General features: G+C 44.7%; 1 protein-coding gene across 2 annotated transcripts in view; it reads left to right on the top strand.

The window, feature by feature from the left end:
* JCAD (junctional cadherin 5 associated) overlaps positions 1-12,576 on the top strand; it is a 103,128-nt gene that overhangs the window by 45,769 nt on the left and 44,783 nt on the right. The window contains exon 1 of one of the 2 annotated variants that reach the window (XM_055146834.1): positions 5,306-5,444. The exons of the other annotated variant lie outside the window; for it this stretch is intronic. The gene's annotated coding sequence lies outside the window, so the exon portion shown is untranslated. Of the gene's footprint in view, positions 1-5,305; positions 5,445-12,576 lie in introns of those variants that run through there. 2 annotated transcript variants of the gene reach the window in all.

The raw sequence follows: 12,576 nt of genomic DNA, 5'->3' as shown, positions 1-12,576 counted from the left end.
GGGGATGCTTGGAGTGTTCTACCAGCCACTAGTAAACAGAAACTTTGCTGGGGTGAGTGGTGACAGGACTTGGGAGGGAGTTGGGAGGCTGTTTCCCATTCAGGGGTTGCCTTTGGGAGAAAAATGTTGACAAAGAGATAGACAATAACTAAAAATGATTTTTCTCATGCAACAACCATGATTCATAGTTCTGGAAATTAAGGTATATGATTGAAACACATTTGTTATTCTTTTCTTAATCGCTGGGGTTGTAAGCTTTCTTTTTTGGGTTAGCACTCAATCTTCTAAGTCAAGAATTAACACACACCTAATGCACTTCACTCCCAAGGGACACAGTCTTGCTATTCTTCATCATCAAACAATGTCTATGGCTACTAGTTTTTTTTTAGTGTTTATTATGTGCCAATCATTCTGTGAGGCTCTTTTTATTTCTTATGCTCTGCTTCTCAAACTTTACTGGAGGCAGAATCGTCTAGATATTTATTGAAAGTACAGATTCCAGGGTCTCAGTTGTAGGAATTAGAAATTCTAATTGTGTTCATTGTTGATGAGGCCCAAGAATGTTGCTTTTAGTCAACAAGCCTCCCCTTCCCACACCACAGTACCACCACACACACACACACACACACACACACACACACACACACTGCCCCTGAAATACCTGATCCCTAATGTATACTTTGAAGCACAGATTTCCATGACTGTAAAGGGATTATACAGTTTAGCCTCTGAAGGAATAAAATTTCTGTTGATAACTGAAAACAAATTCTATGAAACACCTATCGACACACAACCCTTTCCAGAATGGATATCATTATCATTGGCTGACTTTCTAGAGTTTTATAGAAGCCAAGAAGAGATTTTGAAGGAATTTTCAAGAACATTAATTCTGAAAAAAAAAAAGAGAACTGGTAGTATTTTTACAGTATAAGAAAACTATCAAATCAGCAGCAAGTGATTCTTCCAGTGATTCTTCATAGAAGAGCTATAAAGCAAAGAGGGAGGAAGGTTGTTCTAGGTCCTTAAAAAGGCAATGAGCTAATAAAGATATTTTTTGTCTTAAGTTTTCTTTTCCTGACTATCACACATCTGTCCCATGACTCAGTAAGCCAAGTTCCTTCCTGAGTCTGAGCCCCTTTCCCAGGACTCAGAGAAAGGCAGGGACATTGGGTATTCAGAGCTGTGTCATAGCTGGGGTCCCTGGCAGCATGAACTGTTCACTTGCATTGTGCTAAAAGTTGACTTAAATCATCTCTTGTCCTTAATATCATGTAAGAGTAGAAATGTTATTCTTCCTGTTGTCAAGATTAAACAGACATAGGTGTTTTCTGAGTTACAAAAACCTGACTTCAGAAGAAACCGCTTTTTTAAGAGGAGGATAACAGTTATTGGTATGTATATATGTAAAATACATGAGACCACATATGAAGAGATAAGTCCTCAAATCTCAAACCACCATCCCATGTTCCTGTACATACTTCTGAGCAGTGTGACATCATGTTCCAATTGATTTGTCTGCCCAGCTTTTATCTTCATTTGGAGAAACAACTTGCACACTTATGTCTCAACCATGTCACACTATTATTTAGACACTCAACCACTGGTGTGTTTGTTCAATCTTAAATTCTTTCTTCTCCACAACTCTTCCCCAAATCTTAAAATAAAGGAAAGAAAAAAAGAAAGAAAGAAAGAAAGAAAGAAGAAAGAAAGAAAGAAAGAAAGAAAGAGAGAGAAAGAAAGAAAGAGAGAGAAAGAAAGAGAGAGAGAGAGAAAGAAAGAAAGAAAGAAAGAAAGAAAGAAAGAAAGAAAGAAAAGAAAGAAAGAAAGAAAGAAAGAAAGAAAGAAGAAAGAAAGGAAGGAAGGAAGGAAGGAAGGAGGAAGAAAGAAAGAAAGAAAGAAAGAAAGAAAGAAAGAAAGAAAGAAAGAAAGAAAGAAAGAAAAGAGAGGAAAGAAAAGAGAGGAAAGAAAAGAGAGGAAAGAAAAGAAAAGAAAAGTCTTTCACCGTTCTCCTTTTCCCCACCATATCTGCTAGTCTTGTTTTGTCACTGCTGGCTTATTTGAAATGGTCCTAGTCAGCTATAGACCAGTTATGTATAGGGTCCTGAAGAGAGAGAAGTCAAAAATTCTGAAATGAAGACATCATGATGAAAAGTGAGTGTCAAAACCACAAATAATCTTTTGCAGTTGTCATACTAGAGATTCTTGCTCAGAATCTCCAGTATCTTTCTATTCTGTTATCTTCTACTAATGAAATCTGCCTTTACCTGGGTCAAGAAGATGACCCAAGAGTCAGAAGGCATATTTTGCATGGCCAACTTTCAACATCTGCACTAAATGTTCTCCCAAGAACCCCAAGAGTCACCCTACCAGCACTAAGGTAGGAGTAGCCACTGAGCATTGCTAGTTGTAGCTCTAAACTGCCCTCCACCTCAGAAATCATTTACCAACCAATCTTCCTTCAAAAACACAATTTCTTCTCCTCCCTATTCCCTTGCCATTGTTGTTCTTTCGATTACAAGGGGTTGCACATCTGGTTGTAGTGTTCAAAGACTTGGATGCAGTGCTCACCTGGGGTTGGGTTGCTCTCACTTAGTTGTGATGCTAGCAAAATCCTGTGTAGTAGTGTTTGCCAGAGGTCACACTTCTGACCACGAAACTTGCACTTCTTCTTCTTCTTCTTCTTCTTCTTCTTCTTCTTCTTCTTCTTCTTCTTCTTCTTCTTCTTCTTCTTCTTCTTCTTCTTCTTCTTCTTCTTCTTCTTCTTCTTCTTCTTCTTCTTCTTCTTCTTCTTCTTCTTCTTCTTCTTCTTCTTCTTCTTCTTCTTCTTCTTCTTCTTCTTCTTCTTCTTCTTCTTCTTCTTCTTCTTCTTCTTCTTCTTCTTCTTCTTCTTCTTCTTCTTCTTCTTCTTCTTCTTCTTCTTCTTCTCCTTCTTCTTCTTCTCCTCCTTCTCCTTCTCCTTCTTCTCCTTCTCCTTCTTCTTCTTCTTCTTCTTCTTCTACTTCTTCTTCTCCTCCTTCTCCTTCTCCTTCTCCTCCTCCTCCTCCTCCTCCTCCTCCTCCTCCTCCTCCGCCTCCTCCTCCTCCTCCTCCTCCTCCTCCTCCTCCTCCTCCTCCTCCTCCTCCTCCTTCTTCTTCTTGCTATAGCACTTGCTAGGGGTCCTGCCTTTCAGTTTTGGTATTTGTACACTGCCTGGTGAAGAGTCAGAGAACCAGGACTTTGCTGCAATTTGGGGTGTTCCAGACAGAAGAATATGTGGAACTCATGGCCTCACACTACTTTATAAGCTACTGAGTCATCCCTTAAACCTCCAAAACACCATTCGTTACTAAACTTTACCTGGGTTGATTTAGCTAGATCCAGTATTGCTTTAACATTTCCTACTGCAACTGTTCAGCTACCTTATGTACTCAACACTTTTTTCCCACATTATCAAACTGCTGAAGGGGCATTGACCTAGAATCCCAACAACATGCCACTGTTCTGGGAGGAAAAATGTGAATATTGATTTGTTGACTAGGAAGTGACCTGGGGTATCTGATTCCATGTCTGTCTATACTGAGTTGGGCATATATTTGCATTCCATCACAACAAGAAGCAATTTCACAGAATGATAAACCTAGGTAAATGGGAATTATATGGCACTAAGGAGCAATCTATTTCAAAAAGATGCTTTTTCTTGGGGATGGGGTGCACTCGCAGCAGTACTCAGGAACTATTTCCAGTTTAATGCTCCAGGGAGACTCCTGGTCGTGTTAGGGGACCTTTGAATGCTGATATTGAACCTGGACCTCACTCATGCAAAGCATGAACTTCAAACTCTGACTTTGTCAAATAATGTTTTTCATGACAAGAAGTAATGTTTCCACTGCAAACAAGTTGATTTCCAAGATAGGCCTTTGCTTTTCATGTTCTTTATCCCACACCCTCACCCCCTCATCCTATACCCCTAGCCTGGAGATGACACCCCTTTGTCCCAGTCTAACCACAGCCCTCTTGTCCTTTGGGCTGCTGCCCACAAAGTGCCCCTCCCCGTGGTAGCTCCAGTCTATAGAGCACTTGTACAAGTATTGATTGCAGAAGCCAACATTCTCGGTGCTCTCACTAGATCCTGTCACTGTGCTGAGTGCTCAGAACTGCTTTTCATCTCAGGGGATTCCTATGAGGTCGATGTCATTATCCCCATATTGCTAGTGAGGATACTGAGGAGTCAGGCATACATCTAGAAAGTGGCAGAAGGGCCTTAGATCGGGACCCAAGCCATCTGATGCCCGATCATGCTGTCCTCTGCCATATCTGCCATCTGGTTTCCTCAGATGCACTACAGAGAATGCACAGGGCAGCACGTGGTCATAATGCTCTTTCCAGCACTCGTGTGCTCAGCCTCTAGGATCTTGGCTTACATTCCGCATACTTGCTAGTGGTGGGCTTACCAGCACCCCAATTTCCAGTGGTACCCCACTTCATAGGGCTGTGGTGAGGATTAAGAAGAGAAAGACACACATAGACATGCATGTGATGGGTTCAGACAGGGATAAAGAACTTTAGGTATTTGGTGTTAGAGCAGCAAGTTCCAAATCCAGGGTATGCCTGAAGAGTTTTTTAAAATTTTCTTGTGCAGGGTTCCCAGTCAGCTCGGCTCTGAGCTTGATTTAGCCAACATCCTCTCCTCTCTAACTTGTCAACAAAGTTAAACATTTTATGACTTTTGCCCCAGCGCGCACTCTTCAGGCTGCAAAGAAAAACAAGGAGTGGGTTGAGGGTGGGTAAATGTTCAGTCTGGATTGTGCTCGCACTGACCTCCCACTCTCGGTGTCTGTTTCCTAACCTGCCCCATTGCTGGTAGACCAGATAATCTTTAAGGTCTCCTGCAGGCTACTGTTGAGGCTTTTCTTTATTGGATATCTTTTCTGTTGTTTTGTTTTGTTTTGTTTTATTTGGATCACACCCGGCCGCCCAATAGTGCTCAGGGCGTATTCCTGGCTCTGACCTCAGGGATCACTCCTGCTTCTGCTCCGGGACCATGTTGGGGTGCCAAGGATCCAACTGGATCGAGGGCATGAGAGCACTGTAGTAATTACCCTCTGTATTATCTTTTGAGTTAAATCTGTTTGTACTTTGGCACTGGGTTAAAGCCACCCAAGTGACAGGCAGAAGGGATGGATCACCCAAGTAGGCTGTACCACCCTGAAAAAGGCCATGCCTTCACCCTAGGCGCTGCTCCCGCCAAAAGAGCGGTAGCCCCCAGGCCGCTCAGCGGGCGGGGCGGTGGGCGGGACCACGGGCGGTGGGCGGAGCCTCAGGCGGTGGGCGGGGCCCGGGCGGTGGCTCCGGGCATGCTCCGGCGCCGTGACTGCGAGCCCGGCGGGTCGCGCTCGTGCCGGGCCGGCCCGGAGCGGCGGCGGCGGCGGCGGCGGCGGCGTGGGGCAGCATGAGGGAGTCGCTCGGTAAGTTCTGGCATCTCTCGCCCCGTGCCCTCCCCCGACTCCCACCGTCCGTTTGGGGCGCTCCGACCGCACCTTGGCGAGCGTCTCGGGCTCCCCTCCAGCGCTCGCCCCCCAACTTCAGCTCGGACGTTGCTCGCCGGGCTCCGAGCCCTGCCCAGCGTTCGGGGATGCCCGCACCGTCGCCCCGACACCTCCCCGCCGTGCCCCGCTGCCCGGCCGCCGCGGAGCCCACGCCCGCATTCTCGAGTGGGCTGCGCGCGCTCTCGTGTGTGTGTGTGTGTGTGTGTGTGTGTGTGTGTGTGTGTGTGTGTGTTGCGTGGGCCAGTGCCCTCCTGGACGCGGGGCAGCGGTGGTGATCCCGCGTCTCCCCTGGGCGGGAGTCGCCGTGTCCCCTCTCCGCGTCGCCCCCCGCCGACTCCCGTCCCCGAGTTGCGCGCCCGGACTGGGTGGACAGGGGTCTCCAGCCTCGGATGTGACAGCGGCTGCGGAGAGTCTGGGAGGGTCGGTATCCCCCCGCGCACGGGTGCCTGCTGATCGTTGGGACACCCCCGCCTTCTCCCCGCCCCGAAGCCCGGGTCTCCGCCCGCCCGTGCGTGCCCACCGCGCCGTTGGGCTGGGGCTGGGGCTGAGGCTGGGGGCGCGGATCGCCGCCGCCTCCCGGCCAGTGCGCGGGGCGTCCGGCCCGGGAGTGCTCTGGAGGGAGCCCAAAAAGGGGGAGAAAAACGAACCGGTGGCGAGTGGGGGAGAGGGAAGAGCCGCTTGGGAGTGCGGGGAAGCTCGTTAATCTGCTGGTTTATGGGCTCCGGGGCCCGCCCGCCGCGCTCTCGGCGCTCGGCTCCCCGAGCCACCCCCCTCCCCGGTCCCCGCCCGGCTCACCCCAAACCTGGCCGCGTCTCCCTCGACGCCCAGTCCACGCCCGCAGCCCAGGGCGCCTCTCGGAGCCCCTGGCACTGGACAGCCGCGGCCCAGGAGCCCCTTGGGTTCTTGGAGGTGCGCGGGGGCTTGGAAACGCAGCGGTGATTGCACTTCGGAAGGAAACAAACCAAAAGCAAACTTTGAGCGGATACAAACCCGCTCCTGCCGCAGCTCTGGCTCACACTTGCTCTCTAGGAGCTGAAGACTTTGGGGCATCAGCTTAGACCACCCCCACTCAGGACCAGACTCCCTTCCCCCCTCCTTCCCCCCTCCCAACCGAAGATCCATCGCCTTCCCCAAATCAAGTTGCCAGCACCTCTTGGAGAGAAGGATGCATGCACCAACCCTCCAAAGTTTACCCCACAATCCCCTTGGGCTTTTTTGTTCCTCTCTTCCTCCCCCTCTCCAGCCCTCCAGCCCCCACCCACAGTTTGGCAGAGAATAGACACCCCCGGGATTTCAGGTGAGGGAAGATCAGGGACTGGGCCAGGAACCTGGGGTTGGGCAGCCAGAAATGCTCTTGATGAAGATGTCCAACTCGGTCCTCACAACTGCGTGATCCAGGCCTGTGCAGGTCAAACTTCAGGACGCTGTCAGGTAGTTTCAGAATTAAAAAGACTCCGTTAAGAGCAGCTTCAGGGAAGACTGTAAAATTGGGGTGGTGGTGGTCTGTGGTGTGTGTGTTTCTTGGGGGAATTCAGTTTCTGTTTCAGAGTCTTCTGTGGGTTTTCATGTGCCTTTGGCAGCTCATGCACTGCATCTGGTTTTCTATGAATGTTCTGTGGGTTCGAACTTAATTGTATTTACCTTGATATTAGGTGTCTGATTTTCAGGCACCAGCCAGCAAGCCATAGTCCCTCAGTGTGACTTTGGGTGGGAGGACAGCTAACAGATAGCAAAGAGTCTGGCGCTGGCTGTAGGTGGGTGACCAAATATTTGTCGAACAAGCCTTCGTGCCCTGTGCCCTCCACTGTCTTACCACCAAACTTCACCATCTGCTGTGGAGCTCAAAAGTTAGGGCCCTTGGCAAGCTCAAGTGATTAAAGGGACTGGGGTGGCCCAAAACCAAAGGGGGGGGGTTCATGAAAAGTCTTGCCACCTCCTTGGAGCTAACTTAACATGCTCTGGGGTCATCCAATACCCTGTCTGAGGGGGACTTGGGCTGGGGTGGCATTGGCCAGGAGGAGATTGGAGGTCGGCAAAGAGAATAAATAAGGTTGGTTATTTTTCAGTTAATTTTTTTTCAAAGAAAAGCAAATATTAAAAGATCACAAAATCTGATTCTTTCCAAAGCAATTTAAAGAGAAACCCTGGAACTTCTGTCTTCTGGAAAGCCCAGGGTTTTGCTGCCAGATTGCCACCCTTCTAGCCTGGAGGGCCCTCCCGTCTGGGACGATAGTAAACACCAATGGAGTTGTCAAATCCCGAATTTCTCTTTAATGAGTTTGGCAGTGGGCCACTCTAATGAATCTAGGGAGAGTTTAGAACACAGAGTCTTCAGTCAGAACAATTGTTGGACTGTGGTTTTTATTTTGATAAGCCAGGACTGTATCTCCAACGCTGTGAGGCCTGTTGCTGAACCCTGGGCTGCCATTTATTCTGTCTTTAAACAGATGTTGTTTTTCACCTTTCTGAGGGGGAAAGCTTATCTCCCGCCTTAACTCTCCTATTGTGCTTTGTTTCAAGGGCCTGCTGGATTAAGGAATGCTGAGGGACACTCACTGGCTGAAGCCAGCATCCCCCACAGGGTGGGGTGAGGTGGTGGTGGTGGTGGTGGTAGGGTCTGCGATGGAGGGGGGTGCTTCCTCAGTTTCCTAAACTGGGATCTAGGCTTTAAACATTAACAAAGCATCAGAACTGCCCAGATATGAACACCTCAGTGATCTTGATTTGAATTTTGTGGCATCTTTTCACACATTGCATTATTACCTTAACTATCCTTCACCAACTGTATTTGCAGAAAACTAGACATTGCAGTTGGGAGCAGCTCAGCCCAAAATGGCCAAGATTTTATTATCAGATCACTAGATAACCTATAGTTTGCTGCCCCTTGGTTATCTCTCGATCATTTATCTAGAAAGCATGTTTCTTCCATAAGTAAATGAAAAACTTGAGATATTATTATGAAGATACTAACATCTATCTCAGGGAGAAAAAAAAGGAATGACAATGTTGGGGGGAAAATAGGTGGAGAATGGAAATCAAACTCTCACTGGGAATCTCTGAACAATGTTAATTAGTGGGAATTTTCACTTTTTACTCATTCACTGAGTTTTGCAGTGTGTAGAGGATAACTGATATTTGCAAGTGGAAAATAAGTTAAGACATACAAATGAGATGAACATTTGAGCTAACAATTTTTATGAGACCGTGTTCTTTTACTCAAAGATACTTAAAAACTAAATTATAAGATTATTAGACTATTTTTGGAATCTTTACCAGGAGAATTTGATATAGATGATGGTAAGAAATTAAATTCTGACTTATTCTAAGTTTTACAGTTCTTTTTATAAAGAGCCAAAAGCTCTAGAACTTTTGGAGCTAAATCATAGCCCTAAAATCTTTTCTTAATGAGTGCTAATCTTTAGGGATGTTAATGAAGTACTTAGCATCTCATAAAAAACGGGGTGTGCTCACCAAGGCAGTAACTGTATGACAGAATTTAGAGGTGAGAAAGAAGTCAAGAGAGTGTGTGTGTGTGTGTGTGTGTGTGTGTGTGTGTGTCTGTGTGTGTTTCCACACAAGTTGTGGGGGAAATGACAAAAGATTATTTTATGCAAAAACAGAGCACAAAATATTTATTTCCTTTGCTTTCTCTTTATCTCCTTTGCTCTCTCTTTTTGCAAAACTGTTGGTACCATGGTTCCCAGAGATAACACAGAGATTTAAATACTGTCTTAACACACACCTGACTCTAGCTTTATTTTGGGTACAAAATATGATCCCTGAGCCCAAAGCCTGGAGTCAGCCCAGAACATGGGTGGGTGTGGCCCAATTCTTATCCCCTCCCCAACAAACCACTAATAAATAAGCAAACAAACAAACAAACAAACAAATGGTCCCCACCTAGAGAGTTTATATTAATGAGATGTATTAGTGAGTCAGAAGGACAAATACCAGAAGCCAGGAGCCTTCTGATTTAGACTTAAGGTTTACCCTTTTAACTCTTTTTATAATTTCCATTTCCTTTTCTTCTTCCTCTTCTTCCTCTTCTTTCTTTCTTTCTTTCTTTCTTTCTTTCTTTCTTTCTTTCTTTCTTTCTTTCTTTCTTTCTTTCTTTCTTTCTTTCTTTCTTTCTTTCTTTCTTTCTGTCATGTTAAGGAAACTTACTGATAGTTGCATTGCTAAAATGACTACTTCACAGATGACTTCTGCTTTTGTACAAACTATAAAAGTTTGTACAAGATTTGTGATAGTTTGAAGACTAGGCAGGGCTGGTCAGCACACTTGGGTAGTAGCTGTGAAATTTGGGAGGATCTGTGTGAGGACTTATTGTCCCGGAAGCCAGTGGGAACTGTGGAGCCCTTTTTGAAATGATTAAGACTGCAAAGGGAAATGGCAATCGGGTTGCTCATAATAAAACACATAGTTCTACTTTTAAAAGAAAAAAAAGCTGTACGAAGCATTAAAAATCCATGCATCAGTTAACAACATGCGCCTTTCTGCCGTGTTTTATATCTTGGCTATTTACCTCTTGTTTAAATAAAGTACTTTGTTATATATTAATCATAACATTAGACCAAAAAGTTGTTGGTTAAAGAAATATTTACAGGGAGCTGCCAACAATTTGAGGGACTAATTACATCTTAAGTATGGAATGTCAGGGAATATAGTAGAGTTTTAGGTTTTCTAGAGGAGTAACAGGGCCTTTAGAATGCTATTTGTAATGTTATATTAGATTTTATCAGCCTAACAGTGCTTTTAGGCTTACTGGAAACATGTTCAGAATCTCCATAGCAAGTAAGACACATGCTTATGGAGAATCTTTGTGCCGCTTAGTAATCATGTGTTCTTTCCACAGTGTTTATTCTCAGTTAATCTTCCAAATACATCAGATATTCTCAAAGTAGTGTTTTCCTACTCCTACCGAGGCAGCTCTGTTTATGAAGAGGTTTTTTTCCCCCCTAAATGTGAAATAATATTAAGTATGTGAAAGAACTTTTGACTGATAAATGGCAACTTCATATTATTCTACCTCATGTATTTTCAGATAGAACATAATATAAAATATAGCAAAATATAAGAAAACATGTAAATAAAATCAAGTATCACAGTTGATATTTTCAGATGTTTCCATTCAGTATTTTACTCCTGCCTATACCATGATGAATCTGGGGTTTTCTATCCTAACTGTATTTCTTAACATTGCATCACATCAAGAGCATTGCCCCACTCTGTAATATCCTGGAAAATATAATTTACATATACACATTATAGTGTGTGGATGAACCAGAACTTTTAAACTGCACATTAAGTTGGCATGTAGTCTTAATTTTTTTTTTATCATGTTACAATTTGGGTAAGTACCCTTAAAATTGTGCATTTTCTCTGATTAGTTTGTTTAATGGATCCTGAGAAGTGAGATTATTAGTCTGTGGGGTTTCTGATATTTTAAACTTTTATAGTATATTTATCACTTTAAGAAAGGAAATGGGCTGGATTGATAGCACAGCGGGTAGGGCGTTTGCCTTGCCCACAGCCGACACGGGTTTGATTCCTCAGTCCCTCTTGGAGAGTCCGGCCAGCTACTGAAAGTGTCCCGCTCACTTGGCAGAGCCTGGCAAGCTCCCCGTGGCATGTTCCATATGCCATAAAACAGTAACAAGTCTCACAGTGGAGACATTACTAGTGTCCACTCGAGCAAATCAATGAACAAGGAATGACAGTGCCACAGTGCCAAGAAAGGAAATATACATCTCTACACACACACACACACACACACACACACACACACACACACATTAATATACTGGCAGATAGGAGAATCCTTACCGCATACCATGAGTGCTCTTCCCTAAAACCAATACTGCATTCTAAAAGCTCCGATAATTTGATAGGTAGATACTGAAATTTTGGTCTAATTTTCCTTCCTTAATAACAGGGGAAGCTAACTGTTGTATTCATATCTTTCATTAGGAATTTATCTCTTTTGCTCTTCATGCATGTTTTAAAAGGGAAGAAAAGTTCTGGTTGATTTAATAAACATATTATATCTCATCTTATTGTCCCGGGGACCTTAATCCTATAAATAAGCCAATAAAAATGATCTGAATGGAAAGGGGGAGGAAGTGGTGCCTATGAAGGCCAGGGATTGAAAGATCCCCCACACCCCTGCCCTCTCCGAGCATGACATCCCATGGAGGGGGTGGCTAGGTTTTACATGACCTTAGCTCTCAGGCACACACCCTTGTACCCAGCACATCCTGTGCAAAACAGGTATCTTGATGAGTAAGTTGGAATAAGTGCGCAGTCCCCACCCACATGTTAGGACTTCTGGGATGGGGAAGACCTGCAAGTCTTCTCCCAGTCACGGCCGCCCCTGCTGGTTTCAGTATGTGGTCATTTATGCTCACTGGTTGGCTTCTCATGGATGCTAATGAGGCGGAGGTCAGAGGCTCTATCTTCATGTGACCTATTTGGCTTTGTTTTGTGCCATGACCACATGCTGTGTTCTATGTCCAGTGGCCAGCTGACTTAGAAATGCATGCTGTTCACCACGTGGGGGAGGGTCAGAGTCAGGAGGTGTTTCTGAAGAACCTGATTTTGCTTTACCAGGAGAAGACTGATGCCCAAAGAGGTTCTTTTGGGTAATGTCTTAGCTGCCTTCAAAACAACAGATTACATGTTGTTCGACATGGAGAAATGAAAATATTATCCCTGAAGCCTGGGTAGGGGCGGGGGTGGACAACTTCATGCCAATGAATTAATAACATTCTCCTAAATTTATAGTCTTAAATAGAAATGTTGACAATAATGGCCAATGTTGAAAGTATTTGAAGTGTCATTCTGTTCTTTGAAAGAAATGAAAATAACCACTTGAGTATTTTCGGGAGAAGAAATTTTATGGGAATAGGTCTGCTAAATCAAAACTAAATTACCTGGTATCTTCTCCAATCAGTTATTTTCCAGTTATCTGCTTCTCTTAATGAAATGAGCATTATCTTAGTCATTGAAGTTAAAATCTGTTGTCCTTCTTATTGAAAATTACTTGTATTAT

The sequence above is a fragment of the Sorex araneus genome, chromosome 9 (assembly GCF_027595985.1).
Source record: "Sorex araneus isolate mSorAra2 chromosome 9, mSorAra2.pri, whole genome shotgun sequence".
In the NCBI taxonomy this organism is placed as follows: Eukaryota; Metazoa; Chordata; class Mammalia; order Eulipotyphla; family Soricidae; genus Sorex; species Sorex araneus.
Note: the sequence above shows the minus strand (reverse complement) of the source record. Positions and strands in the feature narration are given on the sequence as shown.